The sequence below is a fragment of the Moschus berezovskii genome, chromosome 3 (assembly GCF_049115385.1).
Source record: "Moschus berezovskii isolate FMDL1 chromosome 3, NW_MosBer_1.0, whole genome shotgun sequence".
NCBI classification, from domain to species: domain Eukaryota; kingdom Metazoa; phylum Chordata; class Mammalia; order Artiodactyla; family Moschidae; genus Moschus; species Moschus berezovskii.
In genome coordinates this window covers 113,629,053-113,641,335 of record NC_142462.1, presented here as the reverse complement: position 1 = coordinate 113,641,335, position 12,283 = coordinate 113,629,053, and the positions used below count along the sequence as shown (strand labels likewise).

The window sequence follows — 12,283 nt, the reverse complement described above, 5'->3', positions numbered from 1 at the left end:
GCAGATTCTTTATTGCTGAGATACTAGGGAAGCCCAGTCATCTATTCCGTTCCGTCGCTCAGTCGTGTCCGACTCTTTGCGACCCCGTGGACTGTAGCCTACCAGGCTTCTCCGTCCATGGGATTTTCCAGGCAAGAATACTGGAGTGGGTTACCGTTTCCTTCTCCAGGGGATCTTAAATGGCAGTATTTATGTCTGTTTTTGGTTTTTGTTTTGTTTTTTTGGTAAGGAAGTACCAGTTTTTTGGTTTGGTTTTTAGATGAAAAAAAGCTTAATTGTGATAGAATACATGTAACATAAAATGTGTGCTCTTAACCATTTTAAGTGTACAGTTCAGTAGTTACGTACTGACATACTGACACTGTAGTGCTTAACGTCTTGTGTTGATTAACACTTTCCGTCTATACCTCTTTTTAACTCTCTGCTTTCTGAGTCTTACTTTTCCTTTAAGTCTTGGCCAAGCATCATGTGGTCCAAGAACAGCTTCCCAGCCAGCCTTACTAGCGTCCACTGTCTCGCCTTTTTTTGGTAGTGACCGTAAGATTACTTATTTGGTGCTTAGCTGCTTACTTATTTTTATATCTGACTCTCCAGGATTATTGGTCGTTTTCTCCAGTGCCTAGTTCCTGACATGGTTGGTGCTGAGTAACTGTTGGTCATGTTGGAAAGGTGGAAGGAAAGTGAGAGTGGAAAGGGGATGTAGTGGGTGTTTCTTCCCGACCCTGCACCTTGCTCTTCTTCTCTTGCTTTAACTAGGACACCGCTTCCTGCAGTGAATGGCCAGGTTACTTAAATTGAAGTATAGTTGATTTACAGTGTTGTTCTAATTTCAGGTGTATAGCAAAATGACTCAGTTTTATATATGTGTGTGTATGTGTATCCTTTTCCAGATTTTTTTCCTTTATAGATTGTTAAAAAACATTGAGTAGAGTTTCCTGTGCTATCCAGAGTATCTGTTTTGTATATACTTCTGTATATGTTCTCCATGGAGCTTTTCCTGTTTACCCCCTTCTAATGCTCTTTCCTTTCCTTCCTTTGAACTTCTTGAGCCATTACAGGTAGACTATGAAGTCTGCCCGCGCTGAGTGGTTTTACTGCCTTATTTTATTCTCTGGTTGTTTCTGGTTAAGTTGTCATTTCCTCAATTACATTGTGAACATGAAGGAGTCAACTCCATGTCCAAGGTTGCAGCAGCTATTTAATCAAGACAGCTGGCTTACCTTCCCATGTGGCCTCTGGCCTTTCAGGTTCAGGCTCATCTTCCTGTGTGTGTGTGTGTGTGTGCGCTTAGTCACTCGGTCGTGTCTGCCCCTGTGACCCTGTGGACTGTAGCCTGCCGTCCTCCTTTGTCCCTGGGATTCTCTAGGCAAGAATACTGGAGTGGGTAGCTGTTCCCTTCTCCAGGGGATCTTCCCGACACAGAAACTTAGAAACCTGGTCTCCTGCACTGCAGGCAGATTCTTTACTGTCTGAGCCACCAGGGAAGCCCCGTCTTCCTTTTGCTTTTCTAGAAATGCCCCGATCATTTCCCGTGACCAAGTTTGTTTCCGCATATATCCAGAATAAATCAGATTCTGTATGAAATTTATATGTGTGAACACAGATAATACAAATTAATTAAATTGTTATATATGTGTTATAGGTAATTCTAGGTGACTATATATGTATATATATATAAAACTGTGTTACTTTTAACTGCACACACACATATAACTATATACAAATGTATGTGTACATCAAGACTAATATTTGAAAGGGCACTCTGTGCTTAAGCCCCAGGGGCGTGGTCTTCCCACCATCCCTAGAACAATGCTTCATGTGTGTGCACCTCTTTTGTTTGTTTATTTTAAGCTTCTCATCTTCCTGGCCTCATTTTCTTCCTCCCTCCCCTCCCCCTTGCCTGCCTTCCTTCCTTCACACGACTTTTACAAGTGCCCTCTTACCCATCGCTGTGTCTTACCCCACCGCCTCTGTGGCGGCAGGAGGACCCGGGATGGATCTGGTCCTTCGATTGGAGAGCGAAGGCTCTGAGAAGCTCGTGGCTTTGCCCCGGGACACACATCTCGCCCCCGACAGCAGGACTGACTCCGAACCCAGGTCTTCTGACATCAGTGTTGGTTTCTGTGATGCCACGCATCCTCTTCTCGTTTGACTTCACTCTTGTCCTAGGCTTCCTTCCAAGGTATATGCTGTGCAAAAGCTCTCGGCCTCCGAGCGCCAGAGTACCGCAGGTGAGAGGCCGGCCAGACGCTGCGAAGCTTTGTCTTAAAACTGCTTTCCGCCCCGCTCTTGCTGCTGGGCTGAGTGCCCCTCGGCGCTCCAGGTGTGCCTATTTAAAGAGCGTCTCTTCCCTCTTTCCTGGTCCTTCCGCCTGAGGCTCGGCACGATCTCCCACCCGACAGGCTCTAGTCTTCCCTCCTCTCGGCCCTGGAGTTGGTGGAGGTGATGATGTCATGTGCCCACCTGAGCCAGCTCTGCTCCTTCCTCTTGACCACGGTCACTACTCTTCTTGTTCTTTACTCGTGGCCAAGTTGCATAGCTTGTGGGATCTTGGTTCCCCAACCAGGGATTAAACTGGGTCCTGGCGGTGAAAACTCTTGAGTCCTAACCATTGGACCGCCAGGGAGTTCCCTTGCTCGTCTTTCTTTTTTTAGGGTTATCTGTGTGGCTGTGCTGGGTCTTCCTTACTGTGTGGGATTCTCTCTGGTCGCAGCAGCGGGGTCTGCTCTAGCTGCGGCGCACGGGCTTCCCATGGCGGTGGCTTCTCGTTGCAGAGCCCGGGCTCTGGAGCACAGGCTCAGTAGTTGTGGTGAGTGGGCTTAGTTGCTCTGCAGCAGGTGGGGTCTTCCTGGACCAGGGATCTAGCCTGCCTCTCCTACACTGGCAGGCGGATTCTTTACCATTGACCCACCAGGGAGGCCGCCCCCCCCAACTCTTTCCCTTCTTTCTAATGAATGTTTAACTTACTTTGAATAACTGTCTTGCATCTAAAATATCATGAGTCAGCTTTTTCTTATCTGCCACTACCCTCCAATTAAAGAAATAACTTATTTTTCCTTTTTGTCCTTTCAGAAATTAGATAACAAGTAACAGAATCAGCACGCCAGGCCTCCTTGTCCATCACCAACTCCCGGAGTTCACTCAAACTCATGTCCATCGAGTCAGTGATGCCATCCAGCCATCTCATTCTCTGTCGTCCCCTTCTTCTCCCGCCCCCAATCCCTCCCAGCATTAGTCTTTTCCAGTGAGTCAACTCGTCGCATGAGGTGGCCAAAGTACTGGAGTTTCAGCTTTAGCATCAGTCCTTCCAGTGAACACCCAGGATTGATCTCCCTTAGAATGGACTGGTTGGATCTCCTTGCAGTCCAAGGGACTCTCAAGAGTCTTCTCCAACACCACAGTTCAAAAGCATCAATTCTTCGGTGATCAGCTTTCTTCACAGTCCGTTTTAAATCCCCTTGAATCCCAAGGAAGTTGTCATAATTTCATGATCAGTGAAATACTGGTACAAATGCCACCCCTTTGGATGAAAATGTTCTTGTGGATTGTAATAGGATAACTGAATTTAGGTAAAGCCTTTCATCTGAGCACTTCTAAGGCCCTCAGCTTGTTTAACAGTTATCATCATGCCCCAAAGAGTGACATCAAGAGACACAGTCCACGACTGTGTGTGTGTGTGTGTGTGCACGTTTGCTTCTTTACTTAGCTTTTTGTTTGTTTTCCAAGGCTCACCATAGAGAGTTTCAGGAGCCTAACTATTGCTGTGGGTTTCATTAAAAAAAAAAAATACCTACAGCGTAGCATACATCGGAGAAGGCAATGGCAAGCCACTTCAGTACTCTTGCCTAGAAAATCCCATGGATGGAGGAACCTGGTGGGCTGCAGTCCGTGGGGTCGCTAAGGGTCGGACACGACTGAGCAACTTCACTTTCACTTTTCACTTTCACACATTGGAGAAGGAAATGGCAACCCACTCCAGTGTTCTTGCCTGGAGAATCCCAGGGATGGGGTAGCCTGGTTGGCTGCCGTCTATGGGGTCACACAGAGTCGGACACGACTGAAGCGACTTAGCAGCAGCAGCAGCATACATAACTTGCCTTTGTTGCATGGGATGAAGAGGTTAATGAGGTTACAAAAGGCAGAGAGACTGCTCTGGAGCCAGGAGGGTAGGGCTGGGGGAGGAAGGAGCAGTGACTGAAGTAGAGGCAGCAGGTAGATGCTTCCCCAAACGCCCCCAGGAGAGAGGTTTCGTCCTTGTTTGCATTACTGGGTCGGTTCTCCTGAAGATGATGATTCTGTGAACAAGGTCTTGGAGACAAAAATTATTAGAACTTTGAAAATTCAAAACAAGCCTGTGCCGTGTCTGAGGGAAAGACCCCTAATTAAGACCAAAGATCCCTGCTCTTGGTCTCTGCAGTCACTTTGAGGCTGTTGAGACAGCGTCTGGATAAAGGGATGGGTCACTTAAGAGCCTTTTAGAGAAAAGCCTAGCAAGGTTTTTTTTTTTTTGGCCATCTTAGTTCCCCGACCGGGGATCGAACCCATCCGTCTGCAGTGGATGTGCGGAGTCTTAACCACCGGACCACCAAGGAAGTCCCAAAAAACATTAGCAAGAGTGGCCCACAGGGATGACCAGAGCTGGCCCCTTCCCACATGTGTCTGCTGTCTGGCTTTGGCACAGCACCTCACTTCATGCTGCAGGATCTAACTAGTAAGGCGATTTATGAAAATCAGCATTTATATTTTCTTCTTTCTACTCCCCAACCCCAGCAAAGAAACTGTTCTTTGCTCCTGGTCTCCTTTCCTCGTCTCAGCTGCTCACACCTCTGGCCTCAGCAGGGGGAGACAAAGTTCCAAAGACCCTGCCCACTGTACTTGTCAGAGTGGCACGGGCGCTTCATTTCATTATTACTTTACATCCTTTGGCTTTGAAACCCTCCTGGCTAGTCATTCTCTCAGAAGTTCTCGGTCCACCGACCTGCCCCCATCTCCACCCCACTGGCCTCTTATCACCACTGGCAACACAGCCTGCCTGTTTCGTTGAAAGATCAGGACTGTCTAGAGGTTCTCTGCGTGGGCAAGTCTGTTCTGCATAGGAACTGAGGCCTTAGTGTCACTCTAAATTCCTCTCCTTTTGATTGCCTTCTCTCCATCTCCCCCCGCCTCCCACTAGTTTTTCAGTTTTCTGGGCCTCTCCGGTGAGACTCACCCTTGCTTTCCACATCAGTTCTCTGAGTGGATGCTCTACCCATGTGCCCCCCAGCCAGGCCCTCCCACATGAGGCCATTCATTGTGGGAGTGCTCTTGTTAGAAAATGAGTTCTACTGAGCGAAAACCTTAAAAGTTTCTTCCAGTGATACTAATTCTCCCTTCCAAAGCAACAGTGAAATTCAAGCCACGAAATTAAAAGACTGCTTACTCCTTGGAAGAAAAGCTATGACCAACCTACACAGCATATTAAAAAGCAGAGACACTGCTTTGCTGACAAAGGTCCATCTAGTCAAAACTATGGTTTCTCCAGTAGTCATATATGGATGTGAGCGTTGGACTTTAAAGAAAGCTGAACGCTGAAGAATTGATGCTTTTGAACTGTGGTGTTGGAGAAGATGTGAGAGTCCCTTGGACTGCAAGGAGATCCAACCAGTTAATTCTAAAGGAAATCAGTCCTAAATATTCACTGGAAGGACTGATGCTGAAGCTGAAGCTCCAATACTTTGTCCCCCTGATGTGAAAAGCTGACTCATTGGAAAAGACCCTGATGCTGGGAAAGATTGAAGGCGGGAGGAGAAGGGGACGACAGAGGATGAGATGGTTGGATGACATCACCAACTCGATGGACATGAGTTTGAGCAAGCTCTGGGAGTTAGTGATGGACAGGGAAGCCTGGCGCGCTGCGGTCCATGGGGTCGCCAGGAGTCTGACACAACTGAGCAACTGGACTGAAAGCAAGACAGGTCTATATTTTCCCTTGATATAATGAAGACAACTTCCGTCTTTCCCTTTCAGCTTTTTATGTTTCTAATATTAAATCTTTATTGAAGCTGTTCTCCCTGCCGTTGCTTCCTGATCAAAGCTGACCATCTTCATTCTCTGCTTTTGATGTTGTAACTACCTTCTTATTCTTTGAATTCTGTTTCTCTCCGTTTTGATTTCCCCCTTTTCTTCCTAATCCTCAATCCTAAGAGAACTCTCCAGACAAAATTGTTTCATCTTCTGTGTTCCAGACTCTTGTTCATACTCTATTTTTAGTTTTGTCATCACCTGTCTGCAAAACTCTAGCAAGTCAGGACTACCTTCTCATCATTTTGAAAAACCCTCTCCTACAGGGCAAGGCGCATGGGAGGTGGAACTTAAATGTTTAATTTTCTCTGTGCCAGTTCGGTACTTCTACACGGTTCACTTTTTCATGTTTTCCTAAAACCTCCCGATGACTACCAGGTTTTTCTCAGTAGCCCCTATTTGTTACTCATTTTCCAATCTTAAATTGCCTGGTGATCACCCTGGCGTCCTGCCAGCAGCCCAAAGTAATAGAGTTCATTTTCTCACCCCAGTCCCGGCAAAGCTACTTCCCACATACTCTCCTACTGGTCTTGCTTAATAAGTTGCTTGAAACATTTCTGGGTAACCTTAGGTGTCAAGGACATTTTGATCCTTATTCATTAAGGGGCTCTCTCATTAAGTGACAGAGAATTTGCACTGAGTCCTAAGTCTCACATTTCCTGAGTTGACTTGAACTGTCAGTGGCAACACCATCAGCCCCAGGCTCACAGCCTTAAGGATACCTGCTGCTGCATCTTTTCCTCGCTCCTTGTCCATAGTCTCCAGGCGTTGCTGATCCTTTCTCCCTTGCTTTTCTTTTTTTAAAATTTTTATTGGGATGTGTAGTTGATTTACAGTGTTGTTTGTGTTTCTGCTGTACAGCAAAGTGAATCGGTTATACAACTGGCTTGCTTTTCGAGCTCATCTTGTTGATTTCTAAGTCAATTTCCTCTACCTGGATTATTCTCAAGGGCCTTATTTCTAGTGTTCCCCCTTCTAGTCTTCCCTTTTCCAGCCTGTCCCATGCTCAACTCTTAGAATAATCCCGCTAAACAGTATTTTTGTGTTGTTTTTCTCCTGCTCAGCTATCAAAAGGGGACTCTTGATTCCTGGGTTAATGTTGACATCTTACATGATCCTCATATCTAACTAGAAAGTCTGAGACATCAGAGATCTGAGGGTAAGTAGTAGTGAAACCTCTCTTCCACTGATTTTTTTTTTTTCACCACACCACGTGGCTTGTGGGATCTAGTTCCCTGACCAGGGATTGAACCTGTACCCACTGCTTTGAAAGGGCAGAGTCTTAACCATTGGGCCACTAAGGAAGTCCATATATATATATATATATATATATATTTTAAATAACTTTATTGAGATATAATTTGCATATATATAACTCACCCTTCAAAATATATAGTCGTTTAGAAACTACACTTCAATAAAAATTAATTAAAAAGTTGAACAATGGTTTTAGGGATAGTCACAGGTCTATCTGATTTTAGAACATTTTCATCAGTCCCCGAAGAAGCCTCATATCTCTTCGCAGTCGTTCTACGTTCTAGTCTCTGCTTTCCCCAGTTCCTGACAACTCATGATTTACATTCTGTATCTGCGCATGCTCAGTCGCTAAGTTGTGTCCTACTCTTTGCGACCCCATGGACCATAACACACCAGGCTCCTCTCTCCGTTGGTTTTTCCATGCAAGAATACTGGAGTGAGTTGCCATTTCCTTCTCTGGGGGAGCTTCCCAACCCAGAGATCAAACCTGTGTCTTCCGCATTACACGCGGATACTTTCCCCCTGAGCTACTAGGGAAGCCTCTGTACCTCCTGGGGTTGTTCAGTCGCTCAGTCATGTCTGACTCTTTGGGATCCCATGGACAACAGCACCCTAGGCTCCCCTGTCCTTCACCATCTCCTGGAGTTTGCTGAAACTCATGTCCATTGAGTCGGAGATATTATCTGTACCTGTGGATCTGTCTATTGTAGACATTTCATATAAATGGAATACACGGTCTTTTGTGATTAACTCCTTTCACTTAAGCATAATGTTTCTGAGGCTGTTCTAACTGGGTTTTCTTTAGATCCTGGATTTGTATATTTGGTGTCCATTCATCAGAAGACCAACTATCTTAATTATATTTTATTTTCTGTATTCTTGAGGCTCTGGCATTTGTGCCCTCGGGGCAGAGACAGCCCCCCTCCCAGGACTAGCCAACTCAGCCTTGGCAAAGGGCTTGTCATGCAGTACAGTTTTCATATTCAAATAGTCTGGTCCTGAGCCTGCACACCAAACCAACCACACCCTTTATCAGACTCTCACACACCAAGCCAATCTCTCCCCCTTCCTAAGTCAACTGAAAGCCAGGTGCCAAACAATTAGGAGACAGCCATTCCCAAAGCCTGTCAGAATTATAGAGATTAGTCAGTCCTAAACTGTTTATCCTGTTGTGTCTTGCCTTTCCTGCAGGAAACACAATAAATGCTCTGGCTAAGGTTTTCCCCAGCTCCTTCCGTCTCCTGGTCCAAACTGGAGCTTCCTTGTGTGGCCTTGTGGGTGTAGTGTGCCCGCCTTTCAGGAACTGTGAGTAACAAAAATCTTTCAATGGCTTTGACCTCTCCTTGTCATCACTCAATCACATCCTTAAATTAAAATCCCACAGGACTTGAATGAAAATGCACTTTGTTTTCAGGCTACAGAGTTCGGCGTATCAATTTAATCTTATTTTTGAGATTGAAAGCTTCTATACTTTTAGATACCTTTTGTCCACTTAATAGTGAACTGAGAAAAGTGATTATTATTAGTATATATTTCTTCTCATATCTTTTATAATTTTTCATTTATTAATGTTCATACAGAATTAATGAAAGTACATTTGTATGTATTTTTCTTCATTATATAATTGGATTATGAACTGCACCCTTGAGTATTGCAAAGAGTTTTGTTTTTGCTCAATGCTTTTTGTCTCTGAACTGAACCATGTCTGATATTCTCTTTGTTTGGATTTACCTAATGTAACATAATTTCCATTTTCAACCTTTCTGAATCACTTTGAAAACTGAGTGTTGCCCATGTACCCTAATGTTCATTGCAGTACTATATATAATAGCCAGGGCACGGAAGGAACCTAGATGTCCATCGACAGAATAATGGATAAAGAAGTTGTGGTACAAGATATACAAGCTGGATTTAGAAAAGGCAGAGGAACCAGAGATCAAATTGCCAGCATACACTGGATCCTAGAAAAAGCAAGAGAATTCAAAAAAAACTACTGCTAAAGCCTTTGACCGTTGGACATGGAACAGTGGACTAGTTCAAAATTGGGAAAGGAGTACATCAAGGCTGTATATTGTCACCCTGCTTATTTAACTTATATGCAGAATAAATCATGCAAAATGCCAGGCTGGACAAATCACAAGCTGGAATAAAGATTGCTAGGAGAAATATCAACAACCTCAGATATACAGATGATACCAGTTTAATGGCAGAAAGTGAAGAGGAACTAAAGAGCCCCTTGATGAAGGTGAAAGAGGAGAGTGAAAAAGCTGACTTAAAACTCAACTTTCAGAAAACGAATATTATGGCATCTGGTCGCACCACCTCATGGCAAATATGTGGAAACAGTGACAGATTTCATTTTCTTGGTCTCCAAAATCATTGCAGATGGTGACTGCAGCCACAAAATTATAAGATGCTTGCTCCTTGGAAGTATAGCTATGACAAACCTAGATAGTGTATTAAAAAGTAGAGACATGACTTTGCCAACAAAAGTCTGAATAGTCAAAGCTACGGTTTATCCAGTAGTCGTGTATGGTTATAAGAGCTGGACCACAAAGAAGGCTGAGCACCGAAGAATTGATGCTTTGGAACTGTGGTGTTGGAGAAAACTCTTGAGAGTCCCTTGGCCTGCAAGGAGATAAACTAGTCAATCCTAAAGGAAATCAACCCTGAACATTCATTGGAAGGACTGGTGCTGAAGCTGAAGCTCCAATACTTTGGCCATCTGATGTGAAGAACTGGCTCACTGGAAAAGACCCTGATGCTGGGAAAGGCTGAGGGCAAGAGGAGAAGGAGGCAACAGAGAGTGAGATGGTTGGATGGCCTCACTGACTCAATGGAGAAGAGTTTGAGCAAATTCAGGGAAATAGTGATGGACAGGGAGACCCGGTGTGCTGCAGTTCATGGAGTTGCAAAGAGTTGGTCACGACTTAGCAACTGAACAACAGCAACAACATACAATAAATATTACTCAGCCGTAAAAAGGAATGAATTTGCATCAGTTCTAGTGAGGTGGATACCTGGAGCCTGTTACACAGATTGAACTAGGTCAGAAAGAGGAAAACAAACATCACGTATTAACATATATATATGGAATCTAGAAAAATGGTGCTGATAAGTCTATTTGTAGAGCAGCAATAGAAACGCAGATGCGGAGAACAGACTTGTGGCCATGGTGCTCGGGGGAAGGAGGTAATGGGATGAACTGAGAGGGCAGCATTCAAAACACATACACTCCCATATGTAAAACAGATAGCCAGTGGGAATTTGCTGTATGAAGTAGAAAGCTCAACCCGGTGCTCTGTGACAGCCTGGAGGAGTGGGATCGGGTGGCCGGTGGGAGGGAGGTTCAGGAGGGAGGGGACATGTGCATACCTGTGGCTGATTCATGGTGATGTGCAGCGGAAACCAACACAACATTACAAAGCAATTATCCTCCAAGTAAAAATAAATTTAAAAAATTGTGTTGTGATTTCATCTCATCCTCTTGAATGTTTGGCTTATTTATATTTACTGACATAATTTGTGTTTTTATTTTGCAGTTACATTATTTATATTTGAAAATATGTACTACCAAAGCAAACATTGTTTTTGTTTCTTTTTTTTACAATTATGGTTGTGGCATACGGTCTTAATTGCCCCATGACATGTGACTCTTCCTGGACCAGGGATTGAACCTGTGTCCCCTGCATTGACAGGCAGATTCCTAACCACTGGGAAGTCCAGCAAACACTATTATACATTAAAATCTGTTTTTTCTTTCACCTAAAGGATCACAATAAACTGTGGAAAATTCTGAAAGAGATGGGCATACCAGACCACCTGACCTGCCTCTTGAGAAACCTGTATGCAGGTCAGGAAGCAACAGTTAGAACTGAACATGGAACAACAGACTGGTTCCAAATAGGAAAAGGAGTACGTCAAGGCTGTATATTGTCACCCTGCTTATTTAACTTATATGCAGAGTACATCATGAAGAACGCTGGGCTGGAAGAAGCACAAGCTGGAATCAAGATTGCTGGGAGAAATATCGATAACCTCAGATATGCAGATGACACCACCCTTATGGCAGAAAGTGAAGAGCAACTCAAAAGCCTCTTGATGAAAGTGAAAGAGGAGAGTGAAAAGGTTCGCTTGAAGCTCAACATTCAGAAAACAAAGATCATGGCATTTGGTCCCATCACTTCATGGGAAAAAGATGGGGAAACAGTGTCAGACTTTATTTTTTGGGGCTCCAAAATGCTGCAGATGCTGATTGCAGCCAGGAAATTAAAAGACACTTACACCTTGGAAGGAAAGTTATGACCAACCTAGATAGTATATTAAAAAGCAGAGACATTACTTTGCCAACCAAGGTCCATCTAGTCAAGGCTGTGGTTTTTCCCGTGGTCATGTATGGGTGTGAGAGTTGGACTGTGAAGAAAGCTGATAGCCGAAGAATTGATGCTTTTGAACTGTGGTGCTGGAGAAGACTCTTGAGAGTCCCTTGTACCGCAAGGTGATCCAACCAGTCCATTCTAAAGGAGATCAATCCTGGGTGTTCATTGAAAGGACTGATGCTAAAGCTGAAACTGCAATACTTTGGCCACCTCATGCGACGAGTTGACTCACTGGAAAAGACTAATGCTGGGAGGGATTGGGGGCGGGAGGAGAAGGGGACGACAGAGAATGAGATGGCTGGATGGCCTCTTGATGGACATGAGTTTGAGTGAACTCCGGGAGTTGGTGATGGACAGGGAGGCCTGGCGTGCTGTGATTCATGGGGTCGCAACGAGTCGGACATGACTGAGTGACTGAACTGACTGAACTGAACTGAAACTAAATAAATATCCCACAGGTACAACTGAGCCAAAGGCTCATTTCTGTTGTGGTATGTATACTATCAGTACTTCATTTCTTTTTATGACTGAATTATGTGCATTTACCACATGTTTATTCACTCATCAGTTAATGGACGTTTGGGTTA

General features: G+C 44.4%; 1 long non-coding RNA gene across 1 annotated transcript in view; it reads left to right on the top strand.

The window, feature by feature from the left end:
* Window positions 1–1,878: 1,878 nt before the first annotated feature.
* LOC129552705 (uncharacterized) overlaps window positions 1,879–12,283 on the top strand; it is a 39,444-nt gene continuing 29,039 nt past the window's right edge. The window contains exons 1-4 of the long non-coding RNA XR_008685292.2: window positions 1,879–5,954; window positions 7,125–7,219; window positions 8,509–8,622; window positions 11,089–12,187. This is a non-coding gene — a long non-coding RNA (uncharacterized LOC129552705). The remainder of the gene's footprint in view (window positions 5,955–7,124; window positions 7,220–8,508; window positions 8,623–11,088; window positions 12,188–12,283) is intronic.